General features: G+C 42.8%; 2 long non-coding RNA genes across 2 annotated transcripts in view; one reads left to right on the top strand and one right to left on the bottom strand.

The window, feature by feature from the left end:
- Positions 1–5,457: 5,457 nt before the first annotated feature.
- On the bottom strand, positions 5,458–16,005 carry LOC111261084 (uncharacterized). Its single transcript, XR_002680777.2, has 3 exons — positions 15,595–16,005; positions 6,832–6,892; positions 5,458–6,716 (listed from the first exon to the last, which is right to left on the bottom strand). It is a non-coding gene; the product is annotated as an uncharacterized LOC111261084 (long non-coding RNA).
- Positions 16,006–16,244: 239 nt separating this feature from the next.
- LOC111261083 (uncharacterized) overlaps positions 16,245–27,302 on the top strand; it is an 18,174-nt gene continuing 7,116 nt past the window's right edge. The window contains exon 1 of the long non-coding RNA XR_002680776.2: positions 16,245–16,531. This is a non-coding gene — a long non-coding RNA (uncharacterized LOC111261083). The remainder of the gene's footprint in view (positions 16,532–27,302) is intronic.

The raw sequence follows: 27,302 nt of genomic DNA, 5'->3' as shown, positions 1-27,302 counted from the left end.
AAGTTCACTTTTTCCTACGTATTCATACTTATGTCTTTAGCTGCCGTTGTTTTTATCTGCAGTAGAATAGTAAGTTTCGATATTTCTATCTTTGGCCTGGTCAGCTCGCCTGGATTTTGCCGCCTATAACCTATTGATCTATTTATCGTAGACATTTAAATACGTAATAACATTATATGGAAAATTTGTTGTAGGCCGGTAGCGGAGCAGAAACCCAATCTCTCTACTTATCCACCGCAATGACAACTGTTATTTGCTGCCAATAGCTGGAAGCACCCAGAAATTAATCGCACGAACCCGGGCGCCGAAAACTACAGTTTCTCCGAAAACGCCACACAGAACAGCGTCAATTGCATAGACATATTATTTCAGCTACGCTGATTCATCCGCACGTAGCGAATCGCAAAGCGAAGTGGGCAATAAAGATAGCACGCTACCAATTATACTGCGAGAAAGGAAAACGTATGTCGCATAGATAAATAGCCAAGTGTACGTGTGTAGATATGTCGATGCCTATAATTTCTAGAAAATGAAAAGGGCTTAGACAGCGAGCGAACAAACCCGATTAAGACAAAACCCCAATTAAATTCGATCGGGCAAAACTAGCGGATCGCCATGGTGCTGCTGCCGCCGCTGTTACAGCGGCTGTGGCTTCCCGAGGCACGATGCCACGCCTCAGAAGCTATGCAATCCTCTGTGTATCGGGGGTAATCATGTCAGAAAAAATGATTCTACACCAACAACTATTGATGTTACACGACATGGCATCGCGTTAGGTGCCGGCGATCGTTGCGTACTGCCAATAGCTACCGGCCGCCTATATATAAATGCTTTTCATCTTTGATGATCCCGTCCGCTAGGACGGACGATCCCAAGTCATAGAAGTTATGAAATGATGGGAGACGAAATGTACATATATTATTTTTCGTAACACCTTCTTAGATTTTATCGTGGTTCGTTCTATCTTCGGGCGGTAATTGCATCCATAGATATTGTGTATGGACGTTATATAGCTTATATGAAATAGAAAGACCTATCGGTAGATCAGTTCCTCGATCGAATGTTACCATGCCTAAGCAAGTCAATTAGGACTATTAGTCATGATAATACATTTTATTCATAAAGATATATCTGCATATGCGAAAAGATAATCCACTGATAAGAAGAGGGTGGGGATTGGAACTTCCTTTATAGGATAGATTCCTACAAGTCTTTGTCACTGACAACAAGTCTAGGTACTCTTTTTGATCCAACAAGATGGCGCTCCTTATCGAGTCGACAGCAATGGCCAACGAGAGAACAAGTAGATCAAACTGTTCCAGCGCGCAAATCAATGGGCCGATTTTCAGGTACAATTACGCCTTCTGTTCACAGTCTCTGTATATGCTGCCGTGCTGATAGACACACCACTGTATTTCTGCTGGACATCCAAAAGAATCTCCGATTTTTTCTCCGTTGCTATGGAGTTTCCCCATCTTCTGTTTTTATTCTGTCCAAGTTGGAGTAAGACGTTCGATGGTGACGCTTCGGCGTGCGCTCGGCAGCCAAGTTTAAATGATCGACCGTCACGTTTTAAGCGGCATTTTGCCCGCGTAGTTGATGACCGTACGAGCTTGTCGCTGTGATAGCTGGCTATCCACTATCCCAATTAAGATTGCCGTCCTCTAGCGTACCAGTGGTGCATCAATGCTTTATTTTAGTAACTAAATGAATAAATAGAATATTTCATTTTTACACTGTGATGTACGGTAAATGAAACTTTTACTCTATACGTTCGTGATCTGATATCGCATCTGCTCGGTACGTTATATGGCTGGCGTATGAAGAAAGCGTCCAGACCCGGTGCGGAACCGGAGTATTGGATTCGCCACGGCCACTAAGATATTTTAAGCTATGGCACAGATTCGTGAGCCTTAACGGTGCTCAATACCGTTTCATTGCAGCGTGTAAAACGATTACATTTCTAATAATTCTATTAAAAGATCATTTTACTCAAGTACGGATTTGTTTTCTTTTTCACGGTTTTATATAAGGCGACCGTTAGTTTATACATTATACCCATCCGCATTTCACCTATTTTCATTTATGTTGAAGACAATATCAGCGGCAATGAAGAGCGTATTGTGATAACAGCATACGCCGTTCGATCGCGTCCATCTGTCGAATTAGTGCTCTATTCCTTAGTTTGTGTACAATAACAGATCATTCACAGTGCACCTAGATCTGTTCTAAATGAGGAATAGTAAGGGATACTCCTCCAGCGGCCAGCGGCCAGCGGCCAGCGCCCTTCCTGCTAACAATGATCTTGTCGACATACGTGTGCTTGAACGTTGTTCTGCTCAGTATGGTTGCCTGAAAAGGCGTTTCTGTCTGTGACAGATACCGCCACAGGTGCCACTGTCCGGCTGACTGACCGATAACAGCTTACGGTCATGACGACGACGACGACAACAGAAAATAATGTAGAAATTATGAACAGACTGGGATTAATTTCCATTTGATCTGCTGGAATCATACAGATGCTTTTTTGTCGCTTGCGCTCCTATCATACCGTAGCAGCTGCTGACGCGGCGACAAAAACAACGAAATCTTCATGATACTACGGGATCTTGGGCAAGGTGAAGTAGCCAGTGCCAGTGCTAGTGCTGTCAATTACAAACTATGATATTACTGCTTGCTGTAGGATTTTCGAAGAGACATGGTGATGGAAAGAGGGGAAGCAGTTAATAGAGGTTAGCAGACCGATAGATGGATGGATGGGTAGACCCATTTTGTGCCATAAAGGTATATATGTTTCCGTCTGAGCCTGTCCTGATTATACAGCTTTACAGAAATTCACGCGTTTTTGTTACCAGTTTTAATTGAAAGAAAAAATCGGCAGATCTGTACACGGCAGTAAACGCTATTATCGTACTTAGATAGCGCTGGAAACTGTTTGGGCTTATCATGACGTATGTGTCGATGTATAGAGCCTGGTTATTATGTCTCTCTATGTCTGTGTTCGTGTATAATATTTTGTTCATATAGATTTTTGTTTATTCTCTCGAGAGCAATTAAAACTTGGAAGAGCCTTTTTAAATGTCTTGATTTGCCTGTCTCGTTTCTTAAAGCTGTGTGTGCAAACGAGGGCAGCATGCAGTCAAAGTATACAGGGTACTGCATCTTTGGATTGAACTGAACTGTTAATAAGCCGGCTCGAGCCGATCGACTATTGATTACGTTTAGCCTTATTTTGAAGAGTGGAACTGGAGACATGCGCCAAATGTTAACCTATTTTCTAATAGCTAATAGCGATAATAATATTTGTTTGTAATAGTGTTATATCGGTTGTTTAAGGACGTATTTTCGGCACCTGTGAACGAGTATCAAGGCGCTTTTCTCAGCGCTAAGCTAAAGAGCCTAGATAGAGGCGTGGTTATGTGTGACAGAGCTTCTGCGAAACGCTAAGGATCATCAGTACAACGAAAGCTTACCGTGGAGGTATCAGCCATAACAAGCTACTACGCGGTAGGTCCACCGCGCCTTTTTTTCTATGGGCACCCAAAGAGCTTCTTTGAGTGCCTTCATTCACAAATTCCCTCTACATGCATTCAGTGTGACCCTTCCAAGCTCGTTTGTCCGACAGCAGGAGCCCCGCTTCCTACTCTGAAGATTCCTCCCAAAGGCACCGCCACCGCCTCTTGCGGTTCGATAATGATGTGGCATTGTAGCATTCTCATTAGAAGACGCAAGGAAGACACCCCGTTCCAAGCTGCACCTGGAAGGTTCAATGTCGATATTCTTCCGCTTTTGCACATGATCGTAATCATAGAGCTCCAGGAATCGACCAACAAATTTACGACGACTGCTGCTTGTTCTCTGCTGTCTTATAGGCCGATTTTACTTTTGCGGCAACGCGCTCACTGTAAGGACAATTCTATACGAAACGAAAGGCAGAATAGTTTGTAGCCGTTACTAACTACTAGGTAACAGAATAATGTATAGCAACGAAGCTATACTGTTACTAGAACAAAGCAACTATATATCCAGAGAAAGCTAGGTTATCTCAGCTTGGCCCGTAAACACTTTGTACTTTATTCAATATAAAATAATCGCTTGCGTCATTCCTTCAGCCAATCGCAGTTAATTCGTAAATGTTAACGGAGCTTGCTTACGTGTACGACAAACGAAGCCTGCGATGAGTGATACTTAACGCGGCGTCCATTGATCTTTTATTATGCATATTCTATCTTTTTCTATCATACAATTTTGGACACCGTCCATCACCTTTGTTTGCTGTGCTTGTGTAGTTCTCATCTGTACTGTTCCGGTATTTATCAGAGGAGAAGAAAAATGGGCCATAATATTTTGTTTCCGTCTCTGCTAGCCGTGACTCCCCAAATATTTTCTCGGCACTGACTGAAAAAACATCCACTGGCTCCAGGTAACTTTCAACTCGGACGGAATGGGCCGACACCTACAGTTCGAATTAACTTGTCCCAGTCGAGTAATACCACGAGTCGATTGAAAGGTGTGTTTATACCACCTGTGAATAGACAAGCCTCATATTGAACATTATTATTATTGCATGTCATATTCATCGATAGATACTCAGAATGATCACAAAGGAAGCAACAACTCAGCTTGTCTTGTCTTCACAAGCATTCACATTTGATGAAGCACTTTTACTTCTTTTGGAACTTACGAAACTCGTTTTTTTGGGAGGGCAACACTTCGACGAAAGTATAGGACAGAATATAGCATTTCTGACATAAATACTTTTAAGTAAATAACCATTATGATGAGGTTTCTGTTAGTCTGGCTAAGCACGAAAATTCTAATAACTGACGCACCAGCCTGAAATAGCAGCGTCGATTATCTATCCCGTTCAGGAGCTTGTCCTTGTTTCCGTTAGTCTTTGTTTTTCCGATGACGTAACGCTTCGAGATAAATTTATCGACATGATTAACATCTAATCAGGTTGTTGGACAGAAGTCAGTCGTCACAGAGAAGTGGCCTTACGTTGGGGGGAACGAATGAAATAATTATGTGAACGTCTTTAGTGCTGTATCGGATACGACGAAGGAACGATAGCCTGCGTCGCAGGTAATATTTACCACATCCGCAAGCTACTCCGCAGGAATATGCCAATGCAGTAGGCTTAAGTCTCACTCCACAGTGGCCTGCGAGTGGCATTTTGAAAGAGACGTGTTCAACAAGCAGCACCCGTTGTCATTCCTCGGCGAAGTTATGAAATAGATAGGGAACTACTACTGTCCTGATAAGTGGTCCGCTATTTACAGTGTCCCGACAAGGTTAAGATGGTCCTTGTCCTAATACGAAGCATTCGACCTGCAAGATGGATATTTACTAGCTATTTTTGTTGTAACAGTTTACTTACTTGATTGACCGATCATCTGATATTGTCTGATGTTTATAGGGAAGATGATCTATAAACTAGACGCTGGTGTGTTTGTGGTTTCATTATAGAGAAAACTTTTATGGTAGGTTCTAAAAAATTTTACTTTATAAAAGGTGAAGTAAAACTGAAAGGTTCATCTCGGCTCGAGAAGCTATAAATTTCAATTTTGACTTCGGTTGTTTTCATTTTTTCCGTGACGAATATTCGAAAGAAATTATACGCAGCAGGTACTATCATCGGCCTACCCTTTGGCCACGTTTTGAGAAAATTGTTTGTATTTTTGTATACGAAAGATAATGAAATGGTAAAGAACAAATGGAGTAGCTTGAAGAGTGGACAGTTTTAACTTTCTTTAAATCGGAAAAACGAAATTCGGATGCCTGGTCTATCATAGTTACAAGTTGAAGGGGTCACAAAATTTTCTAGATTACAAATCGCTTATATGATAGCGTACGGCCAAACCAGACCTACTGTCCACCTCGTGGGCCGTATCCCTTGGATCGTATCATTCATTATAGCATTGTCACCTCAAGAAGCCCTAGTTTTGATCCGCCTGTACGTTTTTCAAGAGACTGTCTACGCGGTTTATAAAGTTGGCTATTTTCCACTTTTGACAAGTAGAAACACAGTGTTGGGTAATAAGACAATTATAAAGTATGTAGGGTACATCGCTGGTTACGTTATAAATATTGAATTCTCACAATGCAGTTCAACGGTTGCCAGGACACGGTAACACAAACGTTGTATGTCAATCTGTGGGTCGTTTTCTCTAGATATCGATAATCGCATGTCGACCACCTCTCATAAGCTTCTATTAAACGTTTAGAATAAAAAGAATCAGCAACAAAACCGTTTCGAGTTGTTTTTGTATCTGAACATGGAACATTTCATAGATTTACCTCCTTTGTTCGTACTAAGATTTGTTCACTGGCAATACCGTGTGTCATTATCATCATATCGCCGTAATCGGCCGATGCGCAGTTTGTGAAGCCTCGAAGTTGGGAGCAACATGCGACTCAACGGGTGAAGTTGTATTATAGTTCGATAGTTGGCTGCTCGTATGCACAATATTGTATATAATATTTCGCAAGTTATTCATATATCTATCGATCATAGGAATCTGTTACAGTGACACCGTCATTTCAATATGCGATTCTTCATTGATCTGCCGCTGGCGACCATTCCGAGAAGAGCGACATGGCCTTTGACTGGCGTGAAGAGCCTCAACAATAGGTACCGGGTTGGACAGCGGACGCTCTGCTCTGCCATACGTCATACGCGTATTTGGTCAGCGTCCAGTGATTCGTCTACGAATCTAGAAGTAGCAAAAAGTCGTGACGCGTCACCATTATTGCTAAGCGTCAACAATAATATTGCTACAAAAAGATGCTGTTCAAGTGTCGAGAGAATGGAAGTTCCGTTATCGTTACCTTTGTTACTGCTTCAATCTCGCTCTGACGTTAATAACGTCTTCAGTGTTGCGCACCGTACCTGAAAATAGCAGTGAATGCTAAACGCGTGAAGCTCGATAGCCAAGATTATCTATTGCAGATGAAGATCATAGTAATCAGCTGAGTCTAGTTAGTGTGCGCTATTTGCTAAAATCGAATATTCTATTATAATAAAAAATCTATTACATCTTATCTACGAAATGAATTCTGTACGTTCGAAGAGAAGTGTTCCAGCGGAATAAGTAAAAAAGTTGATATTATCGTGTGTGAACCGATGAGCCTCGTTAAATGTATAGTACCTAGATTCGGAGAAACTATGATGTACGCCAGATTTAGAGACAGGAAACTGGCAGTTTAAAATACAAACATAAAAGTGACACAAATATTGTGTTAGGAAGAACATCATACCTTACGTAACATCTCTATGTTTACGTATTGGCCTGCTAGAGCGGCAAAGAGCTAGGGATTGAGGGAAATTCGGTAACAGTAATTCGTCTGCATAAATAGTCGTGGAATTCTAGGAAAGGCTCGTTTCTACGAGTACACTCGCGTGATTCTCCTATAAACTGCCACGAGACCCCTGGAGAACCTTGATATTCTCTGTTCTCTATGGATACAATGGTATCCAATGAAACGACAACTTTTTCGAGTTCTAAATGGGGTGTGTACTACCTTTTCGATGTAGGCGACCCGTAATATGGTCCTAAATACACTGGTCTGCTATGCGGGTGGCCTCTCGCCAATGTGGGAACAAATAGATAGAAACGGGCTGCTCGATGGCGCGAGTGCGGCGTCAAAACTGCTCAGATTGAACTGTGCGGAGGTCTTCTCATCCAGAGTTGTATTGTTGGGATTCACATACACGGTATACGCTGTGGTTTATCGAATTAGTGGCACAGTCGCAGATAATAGAAAGATTGCCTATAAGACCGTTAGAACAAGGGGCATTGATCCACTAAGGTGCCTATGAGGTTGATAAATAGCCAGATAGGCTGTATAGAGGAACAGATTGTTTGAAAAGACGTTTGAACTAACCGACATTGAGGCTGTTCAACTAAGCAATCCCGTGTTACTTGTAATCTACTGGGCCACAGAAAATAGGACATCAACAGACAGCGTTCTGCGCCGAGGAGAAATGACGGGACCAAAATTACAGCAGGTTTGTTCAAAACAACAAAAACTATCACTCAGTATCCTAGTATAAAACATGTACCAGGACACTCTACACTTCGTTACATGATCGTAAGTATAAATATAATATTAATTCATGCAAAAAATTGATATCGAGTTAGAAGACGCACGAAAGAAGCATGTCGAAGTCGTTAGGTGCACTTTCAATAGATACTAGCTTGAACAGGAACCCGGCCTATATCTTGCATGTTCTTTTTTGTTCCACTGTCAGCCAAGGCGGGTACAGTCAATGCAATTACTTGTTAAACTGGCTATGTTTTAGAAGATAAAGGCTGTGAAACAAAAAACGCTTCAACACAAAGTGATGCTCAGCCATGTTCAACCCGTTTTCATATATCTACACCATATTTCCTTAACGGAAGCCTAAACTATGCATGATATTTTCTTGCCGCCCATGTATTATTTCATTACGCACTTCTTTATTTTAATGCCCCTTTCATCTTCTTCGTTTTTGTGCGCCATCGCTTTTCATATGCTAACCCTGTGTTCTGCCTGATATGTGCACTCACTTGTGTCTAGACTGTATGCCACAGTAATAGGTTTAGCGAAGTCTATTTGATTTGCTCGACTCCATTGGAAGCTTTCGACAACATCGGAAACAACGAAGGGATGGTCGAAAGAGGATTTAGCCGAGAACGCGACCGTCTGTGTCGTCAAAAGGCCTGCCCTACTCTGTCCACACTAGCCGGAAGCCTCTGGCGTAAAGGCTGCTGACTGGCAGCTTTAGCGCTATGCGGTTATTTCGTCAAAGTAGGTAACCAGGTTCTTGCCTGGTCCGGCGAGATAGATGACGAGTTAGGTCGATCGCACAAACGATACCTGCTGGTTATACGCTACTTCTCTCCATATTAGTGTTGGCTGGATGGCTGTATCGCATCCTGTATAGTAAATTTGGCCTGACGAGACTCGTTGATCAAAGAGGGAGTCGAGAAGCATCAGCAGGAAATTATTTCTAGGATAAAAAGCTTTGCCGAAATTGTAGTTCATGACAGACAATTAGCTATGACGGAAACAGTCGGTTTCCGTAAACTCCTCACCATGTAAATGACATCCACCTAATTCACAACAAGGCCGATTTGACCCTGTGCTCGGAGCGGCCTCTGTGCTTTCCATACAACCACTGGATAGTGCCTAGCAAAATCGTTCTGGTCTTGTACACTCAATCGGACGTCGAGAAGGTAGAAACAGAATAAAATGAGCGTTACTTGGACGACCCGCTAGGTCACAACCTAATCACATTCTTCAAATTGACAAACGACCATGAACTCGTGTGGCAATATCGGCGAAACTGGAGTTATAGCAGACGCTGAGTGCATGTACATCATGCACACTTTCACAAATGAAATACGCCTTTCATAACAATGTATACACTGAACAGTCGAGATGGAAAATACAGCTATAAAACTCATATAAACGATCGATGAGTAAACTGTATTTTAGGAATTAGATGTAGCATACACGTGCAACTTAGGTTCGTTTCACCTCTGGCTTCATTAAAAACATTATATAGCTTATAATACATTCAAGTGTAACATATAACCGACCATCAACCTTTCTTCATCATTTTTTCCAGCTTGAGATGCCGATTCCCCTATCATATTCACATATCCAATAGGCTACATACATTTACATCAACGACTGTTTGTGCTTCACTCGAGCTGGTCGTACGTTTCAGCACCTTGTCAGATTTCCTTGGAAAATTATGCTCTTTTTTGGAGCAATGTATGAATAATCGGCGCGTCTCTAAAAAGCAATGGAGAACTGACTAGCTATCGGAAGAACAATACGTCGTTATTGATGCTGTAATTCTGTCAGCCTTAAATGAAAGTTGAATATGAAGGAGCGATTTGGATTGACAACACCGCAAATCAGCTGACTGTGACTGCCGTTCTCGGTTGATGGTTCCCTTATTCGATTCAGAATACCCGTCTCTGACGTTGATGTGATCACCAACGAATTCGGCGACGAGTGAATTCCCTCGATTCGGAGCGTCGACCGTGAGCCATGAGCTCGATGTCACCATCGTCGTCGTGATAAGCAACAACAGACGAGAACAAGCGAAGACTTTATATGATCTGATGGTCCGGCAGGTCCATCATCTGCGGCTGCATTCGATCCGCGATACGTTAGCCTGCTATTTACTATTATAATACGAGGCGGCTCCGCGTCTTCACCCGCCTTGTGGCCACCTCTCGCCAGTCCCTTTCTCTTCTCTTTGATCATTACTGTGTATCACATAACTTGACCGCACGGGAACAACGGACAAGCATCGGCCAGCCACTCACTGGCGATGAGACAGCAGGCCGTTCAACGTCTTCAGCGGGATGTGTTCGCGGCTGTTTACAAAGGCCAGCTTTTGTATCTGTTCGCTGGTACGTCCAAGTGTCAGAAGCACTTGCGACACTGCTCTTGTCCTTTGACTAGCCATCTCTCCTTCAGCCAAATCCCCCCCCCTTCCCCCTCCCCCCCCCAGAGATGCCGTAAGTATAGTATCGTTATAACAACAACAACGGCAACAATAGTGAAAATAATAATAACATGAGCGAAAATAGAAATACGAAAGAAAAGTATAGAAGTGTGATACGGTGAACCAGTTGACAGCGGGTACGATTTTGAGCGTTAGGTTTGTCACGTCGACAGCGAGCAGTTTACGACGGCGACGCTATACTGCCTAGAGCGCTGCACGAAGCTATCGGAAACGTTTCGTCGTGCGGTGTGCAGTGTTCGTGCCGGATCAGAACAGCACCAAGCGTCTCGACAACAGCTGAACGATTAATGGTAACAACAATAACAACAACTATAGGTCAAGTCAATGTTATAATTACCGGGTTTGCACAGTGTTACCTATATAGCCAGGTCGGCATTCTTCTTAGACAGAATCTAAGAGTGTGAGCTGGGTTGTGCCCTCTTTTGCCCACTCGACGTCAATTTCGCTGGCGGCTCCGACGCCATGTGCAGCAATAAGGTGCTTTTGCTAAGAAGGGTCGCCATGCCTTTGGGAACTGGGTATTATATCGTCGTTCGGACTGCTGATCGGCATAGTGGTTTCAGCTCGCGCGCTGATCGCGGCGACGCTGTGGCGGGACGACAACAGAAAACGTTGTATTTTTTTTAACGCGCGGCCGTTTTCTTTGAATTAGCGGTCAACATCTCGACATTAGCAACGAGTGAGGTAACATTTCGATCTGCTCTGTCATTTTTGGTGTCTATCGCTGGTCTACGGGCCGGTTCGTCCGAGCACATGTGCCTGAATTGCGGCAACGTCTTCGAACTATCAAAGATCTGGTAAAATATGATTAAATAAAAACACAGACTATCAGGCAGTCTACAGTAAGGTGTTTTTCTTTGCTGATAACAAACGCAAACCGACGAAATATACCGAGCACCTATACCACTGCAAGTAGCGTCGCCAGCGCACAAACGCAACGCTTAATGTATGCACATTATATAAACGACATAACATTATGACTTCGAAATGTATAGAGCTCTTGCCGAGCGCTATCAATAAAACGGTAACTAGGAATTAATGGTGAACGCAGAAGCTGTTTACCTACAATTGCTAGCTGGACATAGAATATATATAGAAGATATAGCAACTTCTGTTCAAAAAAACATGTAGCGATGATATATCGTACATTCCAGGCTCATACCACACGAGGAGTAGACAAATCTAGTGCTATAGAAATGATAACGTCGCTTTTCGCGATAATTCCATTCTCTAAGGCGTTGCTCGTATTACAAAGAACCGCAATCCTTCCCCTAGTACAAGCTAGAATCAATAAAAGTGGTGCAAACACGTAGGCGTCCGAACAACAAAAGGCCCTATCAAATATATATTTCGAGTGAGGAAGATAGACGAACATTTTCTTTCTCTTGGAAAACACCGGAGGACACAATGTAACGCGATGCAACTACTATACGTGTATGCCTAGACAAAGCTTGTCTCAATTACGATTCTCCATAAACACTATGTTTGCGTGACAACAACGTAAATAGCGATACCATTATAAAGGTTTACGTTCATCTTAGCGCTGAGTACATATCGATGTGTCTCGAAATGTTTCGGTTGTTCCCGGAAAAGAATCAGATGGATCAACTCCTATAAGCGGCACTCGATGCACCTTCACTCGAACTCATTATACGCGTATGCTACAGTAAAAGTAATCGTAACACTGTCGACTTCGTAGAGGGGCTTCACCGATCGCTGGCATTCTTCTGGGGACACATGTCAAGGACGCTGGTATTATCGATTGGTTATCTCGGACCCCGACTTCAACTCCAACTAGCTCCGATTTCTCCTGTTTGCCTGGCTGTTTTTACACCTATCGTCTGCTCCGACAGCGCAGATCAAATAGCATTTTTCGCTACGCATCAAGCATGTGTTTGCTTATGTCTATGTGTATTCCTAAGCTAAATCTGTTATAACGAGAAAAATAACATGACCACAAGCTAAGCAAATAGTGCGAAAATAAACCGTTGTCTTTTTTTTGCGGACGCAAACATCGTCTCCTCCGACAAAACTTAAGTATCTGAGCCATGTACGCATAAAGACATAAGAGCTATGGGAATTTCTGATTAATCATTAACAAACTTAGTTGATGGAACGAAAAAAAAACACGTTTTTTCAACTGTGAGAGAGTATAAATAAATTGTTAAAACGTAGCATTGTTAATACACTTCGTTGCAATGATCATGACACTTTCTGATGGCGCCGTCTTGGATTTCTGTTTGAAAGTGTTTGACGTTTAACCGTGTCAAGATCCGATGCTTCCCGACAAAATAACGAATTGTTATTAGTTTAACAACAAACCTAGCATGTTAATGTGATAAAGAGATAAAGTGAATTGTCGCTCTGTTATTGAATATTAATTAATTTTATATCTCAGTAGAGGTATGTATCTCCTGTCCCTGGCCCCAAAAGTGCCTCATATATCCTTGAACAAAAAACAATGTAGATACATTAAAAATGCGAAAAATCAGCTTCTTTACCTTGCATATTATCTTAAAAAAAGAACAAAATCACAACAAAACTTCACCTGCAGTTTCGTCTCAATCCCATGTAACGCACAACCGATATAAAAGATGATAGCTACAAGCTCATAGTAGGCATCATTTAGTTTTTCTCATTATTCAAATTCACCCAAACACCTCCGCATATCTGCCACCCCTCCTCCTCCCCCCCTCCCCCCTACCGCTACCCCCGAAGCCATTACTCTTATCGCTAACCATCGTCTCGGAGTAGCCTATTAACAGCTATCATAGGGAACCTTAATACTTCTTCGGGATACAGGGATGAAGCGAAAAACGCAGCTTAAGCAATTTTTCTCATAGACACTGTGACGCTGTTATGTGGATTTTCGAAAAGAAAGGACACATTATTTCATTTGAAGTATTTGGGTAAAGCGTCATCGCTTTCGAATTTCAAACATAGGCAATAAGCTAGTCACTTACATTCTTCTAGCTGCTACTACCACCCATCGCGAATTCTCGCTGCCCCGGTCCGACCGAGATCGGATCAGTCTCATCTGAGTTAAATCTGTCACCATCACGAATTCATAGCGGGGGCGAATATTGATAACCTGTTCATATGTCTCGACTGCTTAAGCACAGGAGGTTCAGGTTGACCTATGAACTCGCAGTTTATTCTAAATAGCTGTCTCTATCACTGTTGAGAAGTGCATCTAGAGGTCGACACATTCCGATTTAGTGAAGAAATCAGATCAACAAACTTACTGAAAGGAATTAACTATATATATATATAGTTAATAATAATAGACACATAGTATACTTATATATATAAGTATACTATGTGTCTTTGAGTCTTCAATAACTCACAATGAGATAAGAGTCCAATGAGTCTCAAAAAAACCAAAGTTAAAATGACTTCTTTCCATCTAGATCTAGCTAGACCTTTTCTGATATGTGGAAGGTAGACTACACGAAACGGTAGTTCATTTTACATCGATCGCTGTCTGAAAAAGTGTGCGTTGTCTTAAGTAATTCCAAGCTCAGCCTTAGCCGTTTCCTTACGGTCAATATTAAAAGTCTATCCAGAACGTTGCCATAACAAAATTGTGGTATCTTTTCATTGCTCTTGCAGCCACGGTACAATTTTCGGTAAGTGATCGATTAACAAGCTACGGTAAACGATTATAAAAAATCCGCATTGCGAATGCGTCGTTATGTTACGTACGTCACCCATCGCTGCAGACGTCATAGCAGCGGCTACAAATAACATTTTACCATTGCCAAGCTTTTTTTTCCTGACAGAAGCCGCACAGGATTGCGGTCTCTTCGATGGCGGTCTCCTCTAGTAGGACGTCTCAACTGCCGTAATCTCCAGCATTAGCTCCGCTGATCATCTATAACTCACTTAAAGATACCCTGGGGAGCTGGCAGCCAATATAGAAGCAACAACGAGCCGAAAGGAGAAAGATATCAACCTATTTAGATAACTATCAGTACGGGGGTCACTTGCACGGCAGATAAAATAGCGTGATTTGGCTACTGCAGCCCTGCCATGATCGAATTGGGCACGACAGGCTGCACTATGCGATGTGTTATATACAAATCCAGGGGTACATAGAGGCACATTGAAAGATGAGTAAGTTTCCCATAGATCACGGGCGGACAAGACAGAACTTATAGACCGTCGTGCTACTGTTATATAGGTTTGCTATCCCGTAAGCTAAAACAACGATAATGGATCTTGGCTGATCGTGCTACCGGTTAAGATTCCATAGGTCTAGGTAGAAGACACATCGAAAGAAAAACTAGAGATATGTGGAAGTAGAGTCTGATGCTATTTCAAGATAGACGGTAACCAATAGATATTTCGTCAGAGGTATAATTTGAACAAGCTCATTAATTTTGAGAAAAATAGAATGCCAGCTTCGCGATTACTTATTGAAAAAAAACCCTAGAAATTCGTAATTTTATCGATATATGTTCCATAAGGTAGTCGTAGAAGGAAACGTCAGTCTCAAATTTTACAACCATCTCTGTAAATCTTTGTTGACGCTCGTTGGTAAGTGATAATTTCGAACATGCCTTATCGATTTACAAAGTAACTAAAGGTACGGCATAACGATGCCAATAAATTTTTCCACGTTGATACGCGCAACAAATAGATTTTTTTAATCAATTGACGGCATTTGTTTTCGTACTGACGCATCACTACGCAAGGAACGACCGTTCCGACAGATCGCCCGAACGTATAGCGTACCTGAACTTCTAAGAATTTATATATCAACAATAGCAAATGTTTGTGTATCCATTCCGGTCGCGTAATTATTCCTCAGGGTACTTGTTATTTGTCTATCTTCCATCAATATAGGTAAACAAATCTGAACCGATACACACTCCTGCCTAACAAAGTACTTGCCGCCTTAAAATACTTTTAATGCCTTGCAATACTTTGCCTTAAAATTTCATCATATTCAAAGTTGTATTTCACGTATTAACTGTCTTTTCTTTTTATCGTCAAAACTCTAGGCATTTATGCGACTTTGGCTATTTATCATCAAATATAAACAACATTTTAGTGTTTACGTTTCTGATAGATGGTACAGTTGTTCTCGCGTAAAGGCCGCTACGATTAAAGCAGCTAGTCCTTGTATCCTTATCTGACCGTTTATAGTACGAAAACACTTCAGCCCCATGCACTGCATCTGCGAGAGAGAACTGCCACATCTGAGTTTATTTTTGTAGCACGAAAAACCAAATGATTACAACGACAGCCGCCAGCAAGGGATGCCCGTATACATAGGTCGACTGCATTGGATTCACCGATTCGCTGTTATGCTGGCCTTCGTGGGTGTGAAGTGTCCACTGAAGTCAGCACGCATCTACAGGCACAGCGTCTTTGTGGTCTGCATACGACAGAGCTAGCTACTCAGTTAGATACATTGCGCAGATGGCGCGAAGACATTACGGACAGGGCGTACGAAATGAAGCGACGTATAGCCGTACTACGCACAACATAAACGTGACGTATAATGAAAATAAGACGAGCACTCCTGAAGTGATAATCTGCCATTTCAATTGTCCTCGACGCAGACGCTGCCCACGCATCGCGTGCCTAGAACAACAAGCCAAAAAAGTGGATGACTGTTCGCGCACGCATGCACGCACGCACGCACGCACACACGCACGAATAGCGGAAAAATCAACGCTAATTTAATCGCCAGTCAGCTGCGAGCGAACTGATCGGTCCGCGTTCGAACATCGAACCTTCCGCGTTCGTCCTCTTTTTATTTTGCATTTTCTCGATCCCTCTGCGTAATGATGCTGCTACCGTAACCAAATCTCTACCAGTGGATAAAGGAGGGGCCAGAATAAAGGAACAGAAACAAGTGACATCGTATTTCAAGTTTTGGAGTTCACTGCCCAAAGGGGCAACTGGTCTCCTCGTTATTGCCGCCGTACTGAACCCCCTTAATTTCTAAGGAAAGAGCGGCGATAACGACAGAAGGCCAATGGAAAGGAGGTATTTGTAAATGTGTAGATATACTGTTTAATATGTAACAGTGTTTCAACTGGTTGTCACATAGTTCGAGTAACACAATTTGAGTTAGTCGAGATCGTTTGATTTTGTGATTTTACGTTCCAATCTTGTTTCGATGGCAACCTACTTAGTGCTGGGATACATCTATTAATAATGCACAGTGTTGTTCGTGAGTACAGGAAGTAAGGCATATAAGCAGGCATAAATTTAGTATTGCAAATGTTATACGCAGGGGTATCCCATTGAAGTTCATACCGTAAGACGCCTCAGGCGTATAATGCATGAGCAGCTTCTGGAATACCATCATGGATAGATTCAAATACGATGCCACGAATGAATACTACTTAGGCATGTTTTAGACACGCATAATTAGTTGAAAAAGTTCCAGATGGCTTCCGCTAGTCTACTTCGTTTCCTTATCTCGGCCAAAGGTTCTGTAGCTTGTAGACTATCGAAAACATTCATTAGAGGACATGCTTTTTGGTAAGGAGAGGGGTGTGTCGGTTAAGTCAGGCTGGTTCCAACTAGCTCGAAGATAAATGGCAGATGACTTGCTATCAGCAACTTGAGCCACGTTAAACTGCCTTAGGACCTCCTGACCGTCTAGAAATCGACGAAATATGATTACAGATCATGCCACCGAAAAGGACAGAAATGCCCTTTCCTTAAGAAAAGTTCCACATGCGATGTAGTTCTATAGAGGAACGCTGGAATCGCATCCGATCCAAGTCTAGATGCTCACGCAGTCATAGATCACAGAAGCGTTCTGAAAACAGAGGTGTGCAACCGGCCGGAATCTCGCTATAAGCCACAGGTCTATTGTCTTTCCTCTCTATATTTTCACATTGAGAGCTAATGTGAGAACGCCAACAGACGAATTAGTGGAAAGCGGCCTTAGACCAACGTTAGCAGTAGGGATTGCTATAGTGAAAGAGGAACGAACGCGAACGAAGGGCCCGTACTGAGTAGTAGATTGGCTGCACGAAGTCGAAGCATTTTACTGAAACAGATGGCTCCAGCGCCAAGTGCATAGACGCAGAGAACACATGTGTTATTATTATGAGATGCTCTTCCGAGATGGGTAATGCCAGCTGTTACAGTCCTGCTGTCAGCAAGAAAGCCAACTGCTCCCGAACAGTTAATCTATCAGCGCAGGACCAGGAAATCGTATGTTCCACTGATGAGTCAAAAAGCATCCCGCCTGGAACGCCAGAGAACGTCCCGGAGTGGAGAGCGATCAAACTGGACGTCAGCTCGTATGTACACGATGTATTTTGAGTAGAGGTTCTGTCACGCGCTGTTTTGATGCGCTGTGCTGCGGCGAAATAGATACAAACTACGTTAACTTGTTTATCTATTAATTGCATCCGTATTACAGATGGGTAGTATCCTTTTTTTAACCGTACGTACCTTGCTCGATCGTTCATTTAGTCGTTAAGCGATTGACACGATGTGCTAAATGTCGTACGTTTTATCTGGCCAAGGCTTGTTTCAGCGACTGCTACAATATAATAGCTAAAACTATTTATTTAAGCTGCTCTGGGTGCAACTTGGCCAAGATAGCTGCTGCTAAACAATGATAGCAATATCGAATACGTTGTGGCTCGGTAGCCTAACGATAAAGTTACGTACTTTGTAAAGTAAGGAAACACACTAATTTTTCTCATCATACGCAGAAATCTCTGACTCTAATCGTTTGTATACCAATATGCGACACTACCAGCCGCAGGACACTACCAGGCCGTTTCTACCGGAGGGCTTCACGTGCTCTGGCGAGATAACCGTTTCCGTTTTTCATTTTATAGTGAAGATAGAAATTTGCTAGGATGTAGCCTAAACTAAAGGTTTACCTTTGTAACATGATATATTTCTACAACGACATATACCCATATTACTACTATATCTCCAATGTAATACTGTCTAAATCGAGGACATGATCTTTTTCTCTTCTGCGGATGAGAACATTGAGATTGATCGCCAAATGCCGAATCTGACGATAAATCTCTCGTTCTAAGTGATGTAGCGAGATCTATAGCAATGCGCTTTCGCAGTAACGAACTAATCGGACTGTCGATCAACAGTGAATGACAGGTGATCTTCAGCCAGGAGACAGCCTTGAGAAACAGGTTAGAAAGCCCATGATTGTAGCTAACCTGAGAAATCTGTTCAATGAAACAAAGCGCTATCGGCTCAGCGTTGCCAAGGTAATACATACATTGAGTAGAAAAGGAATGGATTCGTTCGAAAAATCAATGGTAAACAAACATTAAATGTGGTGGCAAACTTCAATGTCACGCTTTTGTTTTTCTACAGTGCATGTATATCTAATCTACGTGAAATTCAAGATTCAAGTGGTAATCATCGTATTTAGGCAGTTGCTAGGGACAACGTTATACCCATAAAGCCCAGTAGGTTACGAGTCGTCTTTCAGCACAGGTCGCTACTGCAATAGTTGCTATGGTCCTAGATAGCTCTTTGATGCGCTGTTGTCATCGTCAGTAGGCGTATAAATAGACGCCAGCTTAATGCTAAGCAGCCAGTGAACAAAGATTTAGGCATCAACGTAAGGCGTAAACCCATAGCGCAAAATGGAGCTGCGCCCTTCTGATAGGCTTATGCTGCACCTGGCTACCGTCCCATCTGGGATGGTGTTCCCTATTTATATTTAATCTTTCACTCCCCGGAGAACAGTGTCAAGGAGCGAACAATTATGATCGAGCTAGGCTCGATCAGTTCGTACTTACTACCCGCATCGGTTGCGCGGTTATGGCCGCTTTAGAGTTACGCTTTATGGAGATCGCGCCCCGTGAGATTGAATGCTGGACTGGTTTTAGTGGGTTTGTTTCGGCACAAGACAGTGTTGATCATTGGCTTAATCCAGCTTGAAGAGAGTAACACTTCTAACCTCTGTCGGTTGCAGCTAGAAGTGGCTATCAAAATACTTGGTAGAGATCAGGCCAACAATAGGTATTAAAGGCCCCATCGAAGGTTAACGTTTTAGTCAGTTATGGTATCCAGCTTTGTTACTCTTGAAAGCCAAACATCGAGAAGGTGGGTCAAGTATTGAAACTGGCCTTACTTATACGAAGCACGTGAAAGTACAAATAGAAACTCTTCACATAGTGTCTGTTAGATAAAACACTAAATTTAAGCATAAACAGTAGCCAGAGTTTGCGATGATAGCACGAGGTAACGTCGCAAGTATAACGCCGGACACTTATGCAATGAAGTATCGTTCAGTGCTCCGAAATTATGGTTTGGACTCCCTTTGACTATACCACTTTCTTTTGTACATATTTAGTAAATATTCGGTCGTTAAAATGGAACGCTAATCGATTGGCCAGTACCATTCAGACATTCTTGCTTGCATATACTTACGCAATACTATCTAAGCTGCAGAGGTTAATGGTGGCGCATTATCTATAGATTTTATAATATGATCAAAGTAAGGTAAGGAGTGCACGTACGGATCGAATCACCTCAGGAGTAGTTGCATCTAGTCAGACTCCGAAGCACGCTAACGCTAAATACGTCTTCATTGTCCTTGTTTTTCTAAGAACATCACTAAATGCCAATACCTTATAGTTTCGAGCATACGATATTTGGCACGTTGAGTGAAATAGAGAGCTGTGAATGGGTAAGCAGTTAATTAAGCAGTTAGATAAATTGGCATTTATCATTTCTTCTATAGGCCACGATGTTCACGAATCGAACATTCAGCTTAGTGGCATCTATATTGTGCAAACGTGGCTAAGCGGGTTTGAAAAATGAGATTGCTAAACAGCAAGAAGATCACAGCACATGCGGCCTTATCCGAGGGGCGTTCAAAAAGTAGTTCTATAGTATTGCACGGTGCGTACGCACATCCCTCGTAAACCTTATGATTCGAAAAGTAATCTTTCCGTGTTTCCCCTCGTTGATGGCTGTGTCGGATGACATTGTCGGTTCATAATTGTGCGCTGTGAGGTGCTCACTTCGCCATAGCGAAATGCCTGTACACGTCGCAGTATATACTTCGGCTTCAGTTTTATTCGGATGAAGCCGCCTGATCTTGCATGTGCCTTAGCTTTTCGAGTTCTTCAACAGTGAATTGGTATCGCTGCTGATCCGGACTTTATCCGACGACAAAAACGGCGATTGTAGCGACGGGGCAAGGCTGAGGTGTGTTAGATGACTTGAAGTGAGGACGCGCCCCTGTGATTAATCGAAACTTGTGTTCTTTCTTTTCAATGTACAATGTGTACGTTCGTATGTGCGTACCTATGTTGTTGTTGTATAATTAAATGGATAACACCATTGACTGCAACGCTCACTTAGAAGATGTTTACGGTGAAGATGTTTGTTAGCGTCTCATACAGGATTGGCAACTACTAAGAATAGCGAAAGGCGACGGCGGCGTGCTGAGCACGAACGTTTTTATAACACCTTGTTAATTCTCATCTTCAGTGACAGCAGGTTAAGTGAGGCCGAGTACGGCCCCCACCTCACGTGTTGACCGTAGAACGGATCGCTGCATACCTGCAGAACATCACGACTAGGCCAAAAGCAGGCTAACAGTAATAACCCCACCAAAAGCATCAATATAAACACAGAAAAATCAGACGTTCACCACCGTTCACTTAGTGAGTTAGTTCGATTTTTCTGTTGGCCTGCCTATCGGACCCTCCCTCTGCATTGCCCCCTTGATGTTCTTTAGCTGTTAACACGTGGATTCTAATGATATGATAGTTTTTCACTGCTCGTAGTGATAATATTTATTGGATAGGCTAATTCACAAGCAGATATCTATTGGCTCACACCTTCAGAATACTTAATGGTACCGGCAACATAAACGTCATCGTACGATTGAAACGCTAAGATTAAAGCGAGGAGCGCAGAGTAACAGTAGTGGTACTAGAATTCGATGAAGAAGTGTTGTTTTTTTTTTTATTACACATAGACGTCAGCTAGTGTTATTACTCCTGCGTTGAAGATAGCCAGACTCAATTGGTTTTATTTGAGCAACAATTGTAAGTGGTACGTTACTATCATAGGTGCTATCGTAGTTATGAAAGCCGTATTGGGCATGGATGCGGATTTGACAATAGGAACAGATCGTTGAAAGGGCAATTATTGCTTAGAGGCCTGTTTTAACCGGCGTTCTTTGAGCCGCGTAAATGCTATTATTGTTATTATTATCACTTTTTTAAATACCGCCTTGTGCTTTTACCGTGATGTGATGTAGGGTTGGAAAGCGGTTTATTAGTACCTATGGGTAGACGAGGCTCATCTGCTCACGGTGGGCAATACCAAATCGCAAACATATTTCTAAGAAAAGTTCTGTATTCACGCAGGGCTCAACATCCGGCCCGTGGCAAGAAATATGTCTATTTAGTGAAGCAAGAAAATCACAGGGAATACCTGTGCATCGGTCGAGTTCTGCTATTCGTAATACAGATATAGGCCTTCGCACACAAATATTCTGTGGAGGATTTTGACAGCCAATGGTCCAATTTGCCGTAGTTATCCCATAATTTGGAACACCGAAACTCCCTAAAAAGCTCAGTCAGTCCAAAGGCTTCCTGGCCTGAATATTTATGCATATAAAAGTTACTATGTTTTGTTCCCATGTTCGATAGCCGTGCGTCAAGCCGCCTGTTTCTGTTTGTGGCACAGAATTTTGAACCTTTGTATTAATCGGTCGTGCCATTCTCAAGAAGAAATCGAAGAAAATAGTGGCACAGTAAAGCTTTGATGTCCGTTACTTACGTAACATTTTTGTAGCCGTTCAAGATAATTCTAAATTGTGCCGACTTAATACGCTTAGGGATGCCTGACAGTAAGGGCAAGAAGTCGTAAAATTGCATTTGTATATATACGCGATTGACGCTGTTTGGCTTTAACGACAGTTAGATACTGATCTGTAATGTGAAATAATCGCGAATGCATTGTTCCAGTTCATTGGAACATATACAGATCGGGACCATAATCAACAGATACGTCACCCCACATACGTAGAGTTTTCTCGTAGTTAAGTGTGTGTGGCGAAGGGGATCATAAAGACCGCAGCCGTTACACTCTTCTTATTGATATTGTTATCACGTTTACGGGTAGCGGCAGAGTCGGCAGTAGAGCACATGGTCCAGGGCAGACGCTCTTCCTAAGTTCTTTTGCATTGAGGCAGAATTAAAGGACGAGAAGAGACGGACAGCGTCAGGTCATAATTTTTAACTAGCGTCAAAATAGAGGTGTTCAGTCTTCATTTTTGTGCAAGGAAACGTTTCTCTCTCTCTCTCTTTTTCCATGTCTCTCATGTAATTGGTTATCCTATAGCGATTCGTCAGTTTATTCATTCATTTCCGCCATCTCTTAACAAACCTCTATTCGGCGATAAGCTAGGGTCCAGTTAGTGACCGAGGCGATGACCGCGTCTTCAGCAACATTTTTGCAAGTCCATTCTGTTCCATCGCCGCGATTTCATAACACTTCCTCGATCACATCGAAACGCTGAGCGCCTGACCCCCTTCATCCTTTCTCCCAAATGTGATTGCAGCTAACTTTCTGGAGTTCTGCTTCATTTCCCCCTATTTAGCTCCCCACGTGCCATTGAGTGAGGTGTCAGATTTTTTCATGATGTCACTATATAGGTACGTATGTGTATCTGCACGGTATATTGTGCGTTTCATTTGCTGTTTTCGTCGGTATTAGCGCTGGCGTTCGTACACGCAAATCTCGTCAACAACAACCAATTGGTGATGGCGTTTCGAAGCGGCAAAGAATCCCCGAGCCAGTGCCGAGTGTTAAACGAGCGCTGCCGTCGCGGACTTCGTAGCGGCCTTCCGTGATCTCCGTCTCCGTGACCGTCACTCCTGCTACTGCCGGATCATCGATTAGCTTCTTGATGAGTAGTCTCTCATCGGCGAAAGCCTTGCGGAGAAAGCTAAACAGGATCAAAAAAAAGAAGACGTAGAGGCAAGACAGACACAACGTAACTGTGCTTGGCGAGCAAAAGTGATACAGCTACAGCGGCGAAGACAAGTGACGAATTCGATCATTTCCAACATAGATAGATCATAGCAACACCGCCTCCCTGCTCGGTCATTGTCAGAGTTCCACGGGCTTCTGCCAAACTGTCACCGCTCCATTAAGAAGGCGAAGAAAAACAGCAGCAACAATGGTAACAACAAGGGATCGATAATGCTGCGATCGTTGCTGTTAAAATCCGACAGACTCGTACAGGGAGAACCAAAAAGGAAGGGTAATGGTTTCGCAGTGTAGTGGCTTTTGCCAGTCTGGTGGTAAATGGCCAACGACAGGCCGTGGAGAGGCATTGACCGGGCCGAAACGGCTATCGGTTTAGAAGGAAGCCGTATCTAGCCTGAGAATGATGAATGAGCAGAAGATGAATGGTTAAAAGCGGGAGAAAAGTCCTTCTATATCTAACTAATTCAACTTTGTGCTAACGATAGAATTCCCAGATAACTTACGCGTGTGTCCGTTAGAGTGTCCGTGCAGAACGTGACTTTTTTCGAATTACAATTTTTCATTTTGCCTGTGCAAGGTATCACCTTATTAAATATTTCACGCCAATAAAAAATTTACGCTTAATAAACAGCACTAGCCACTTGTAGAAGTGAGCACACTTCGACAAGGGAAAAACAACGAACTAAAGGGGAAAATTCTACTGAAGACGTACTTCCTGAGAGGCAAGGAAAACTACTGACGGATAGCAAGTAATCTGTGGGAAGTAGGTAACAATTCATTATGGCCATACTTGTTTTGTGGTCTTGTCTTAAGGTCGACTACGAGCATTGCCAATAGAGATCTGATAAAATATGTACGTTGCGACCCAAGTGAGACGATCGGTATGATCCCTGCGTGATATGTTAGCAGAATCGTTAAGCAAGTTTATCGCAATGGAAGTTTAAGATAAACATGAGTCGTACCGCGATTCCGTAATACAATAATAAAGTATATGCTAAAGTCTATTAATGCCAGGTATGACCATTTTTAGTTTAGTAGGCATCTGGGCCCATTGAAGCTCGAGTCCATGCATAGAATCCATACGAGGCCTTGTATTCAACCGAAGCTATGGGACAGCACGTGTACGGCCGTAGTTTTTCAGAGTGCGATTTGGCAAGTCCGCTCGACCCATCCGATTAGAAGCCGCTGATAAGCCATGACTTGCACCGACCGAATAACAAATTCATTAAGATATGTTTACCGTTAAGAGTCAGCAATATATACATATATATATATATATATATATATGTATATGCACGTATATTTTTCATGCGTGTTCTGGAACAGTGACGACGATTGTCGTCATTGTTGTCGATCACTTTTCATTATTTCCTGACCGCAGGTGGGTGGTGACGTTGGAACAGGCAACTGTACTTACATCATCGTTAAAAGCAGACACTAATCATCGTCTGCATATAACAATGTAGCTGGTATGTTCGCCTTTTGTCTTGACGGTGGCTTTTTTCATCCCTCTAAACATCATTGAGTTCTGAACTTATCAACCGGAACTTCTCCCTGGTTCCGTTTTACGTTTCATGACGGTGGATAATGATGATGATAATAATATTAGTTCTCGTACCAGCGCTGTGAACGTTTCTCTTTTCATCTCTGTTTTACACTAGATATGACTGTTAGTCACATCTGCCGATTTCTGTGAAAAGTATGTTTACTCGATGCGTGACATGACATCTAAAAGGGCCATTATCTATTGTCGACTTGAAGGAAAACTACTCGTTCAATCTTGCTCATCACGGAAACGTTATCTAAGTGCGATGAGAGAGTAATATTTATCGCTTGCGTCTGTATCCTTCTTCCAACATGCTAGTTGTACGAGTAAAGAAAACAAGTCATAACATTCATTAGTTCAAATTGTCAGCGGTTGAACTTCACGCGGATTATTACTGAGTCGATGAAAAAGGCGGTGGCCGGAAATCACCTGCCTAGTCCTCGATAGGACATGTTAACGGCAATTCGATTAACTAAGCAGTTAAGAACTGCAGACGCCTTTTTTCAGTCCCCCTTAGACTGCTTGTTCCGACCAGAAGATTCTGGCTTGAAAAATCAGTAAAAAAAAAACGAATCTAAATAGGTGTTTTTACCCAACAAGCTAATTATATGTGCGTGTTTCTGCTCACCAGATTCACCTATTTATTCGCTCAGTCATTCGATGGCTAGCCCACCCAGTGCTCTTCCACAGCGAGTGCATCTAGCCTCCTGTAAACGTATATGGATAGTTAATTTCTCACAGACGCATAAATAGAAGCATTGAGCATCCCATGTCGACGATCGGTTAGGGAAAAATTTTGCTTTGCATGTATAAATATTATATAGATAAAACAACTGAAATATTCGAGCAGCTCGGTTCATCCATAGTTACCAAGATCAAGACTGTGTAAAAATTAAATTCTAATAGGAGTAACAGCAGGAGAATGGAGAAAGGAATGTCATGTTTCGTGCTGGCATTCTTTTTCAGTGTCTCAACCGCCGCTGAAGCCACAAGCAACTATTCTTTCCTCTTACCTGTTTGAGATTTTTGACGTAGATGTTTTGTACACTTGATAGAATAGGTGATACCACGATAATCTTTTTAGCAGGTTGACGAAAGGGAACCCGTCAGCGTTTTGCATTGACGTTAAAGTGTGCCATCTGTGAAGTGAGAGAAGCACTCCATCGTAGTGTAAACTAAAGTCTTCGCGTCTATGACGCATAGCGCTTTGTGGCTGTCTTTCCTAGCCACTACCTTAGCACCGTTTATCAAGCTCGCCCGGATATTTCTGTCGGGTTGATCGTAACAACCAGAGGTGAAGAAAAATGCCTGGTCGAAAGCTAGCTTTTATGTGTCCTCTGTACAAGCAACCTTTAGCGTATGCGCGTCCCTGTATGCATATTGGGACTATGGCAGAGAGGGATTATGTGAGTGGCACACCAGTCGTACGAATCGCTAAGCGAACAGTATTATAAGGGAACTGACGAGAGATTTGTGGATAGAGAGAGAAAGGAAAAGTGTGGAAAAGATTACAAACGGCGACCCGAAAGAAGCATTAGCTCCAGCTGATTCGTTCAAGTGCGAACAACGCACCACTGTCCTCCTGGGACAGCTCCATTGGGACGGCGTAACTCATGCGGCTGGGTGGCGGCTCAACTGTCGCGGACTTCACGGCTAGTGTTTGTGATTCGATCCAATGAGGTTAACCAGCCTGGGGACTTCGCGCAGCCTTCGTTGTTGGTGTCACTGTCGCTGGCTCAAGAGTCCCATTCCGCCATGCGTTGAACAAATACCCGCATGGAATAGGAGGCCACCGGCATTAGTATTACCAGTAGCGCCGTCATCACCGTTGCATGCGAAGATTTTGACCACGGCGACCTGTGCCACGTGGGAAATGGTTCTACTAAGTATACTAACTGTCAACAGGAAAGAACACAGGGGGTTAGTGGTGCGCACTGGCGAAAGTAAGCCTTTACGGGGATTTGCACGCATGAGCACCGTGCGTTCAGCCGCTGATCTGTCCTCGTTCTTGTCGCAGGCGGCACTCTTATCTGACGCAGCAGAACCCCAGGGGCGCTAATAGGCTCCGAGAAGACACAGCAAAGTCAGCACTAGTAGCGGCAAGTGAAGTTAGTCTTCGCATTGTATGCGTAGTACTAAATTTGTTAATAGCTTCTGGCATTGTGGCAACAATTGGTCGACGATCACCAACCAGAAAGTGTTCGTTACTCATGTGGCGCGTTTACGAGGGCGGGGTCATTACAG

Source organism: Varroa jacobsoni, unplaced genomic scaffold, assembly GCF_002532875.2.
Source record: "Varroa jacobsoni isolate VJ856 unplaced genomic scaffold, vjacob_1.0 scaffold_517, whole genome shotgun sequence".
Taxonomy (NCBI): domain Eukaryota; kingdom Metazoa; phylum Arthropoda; class Arachnida; order Mesostigmata; family Varroidae; genus Varroa; species Varroa jacobsoni.
The sequence above is the reverse complement of the archived record's forward strand: the minus strand, read 5'-3'. Positions and strand labels throughout refer to the sequence as shown.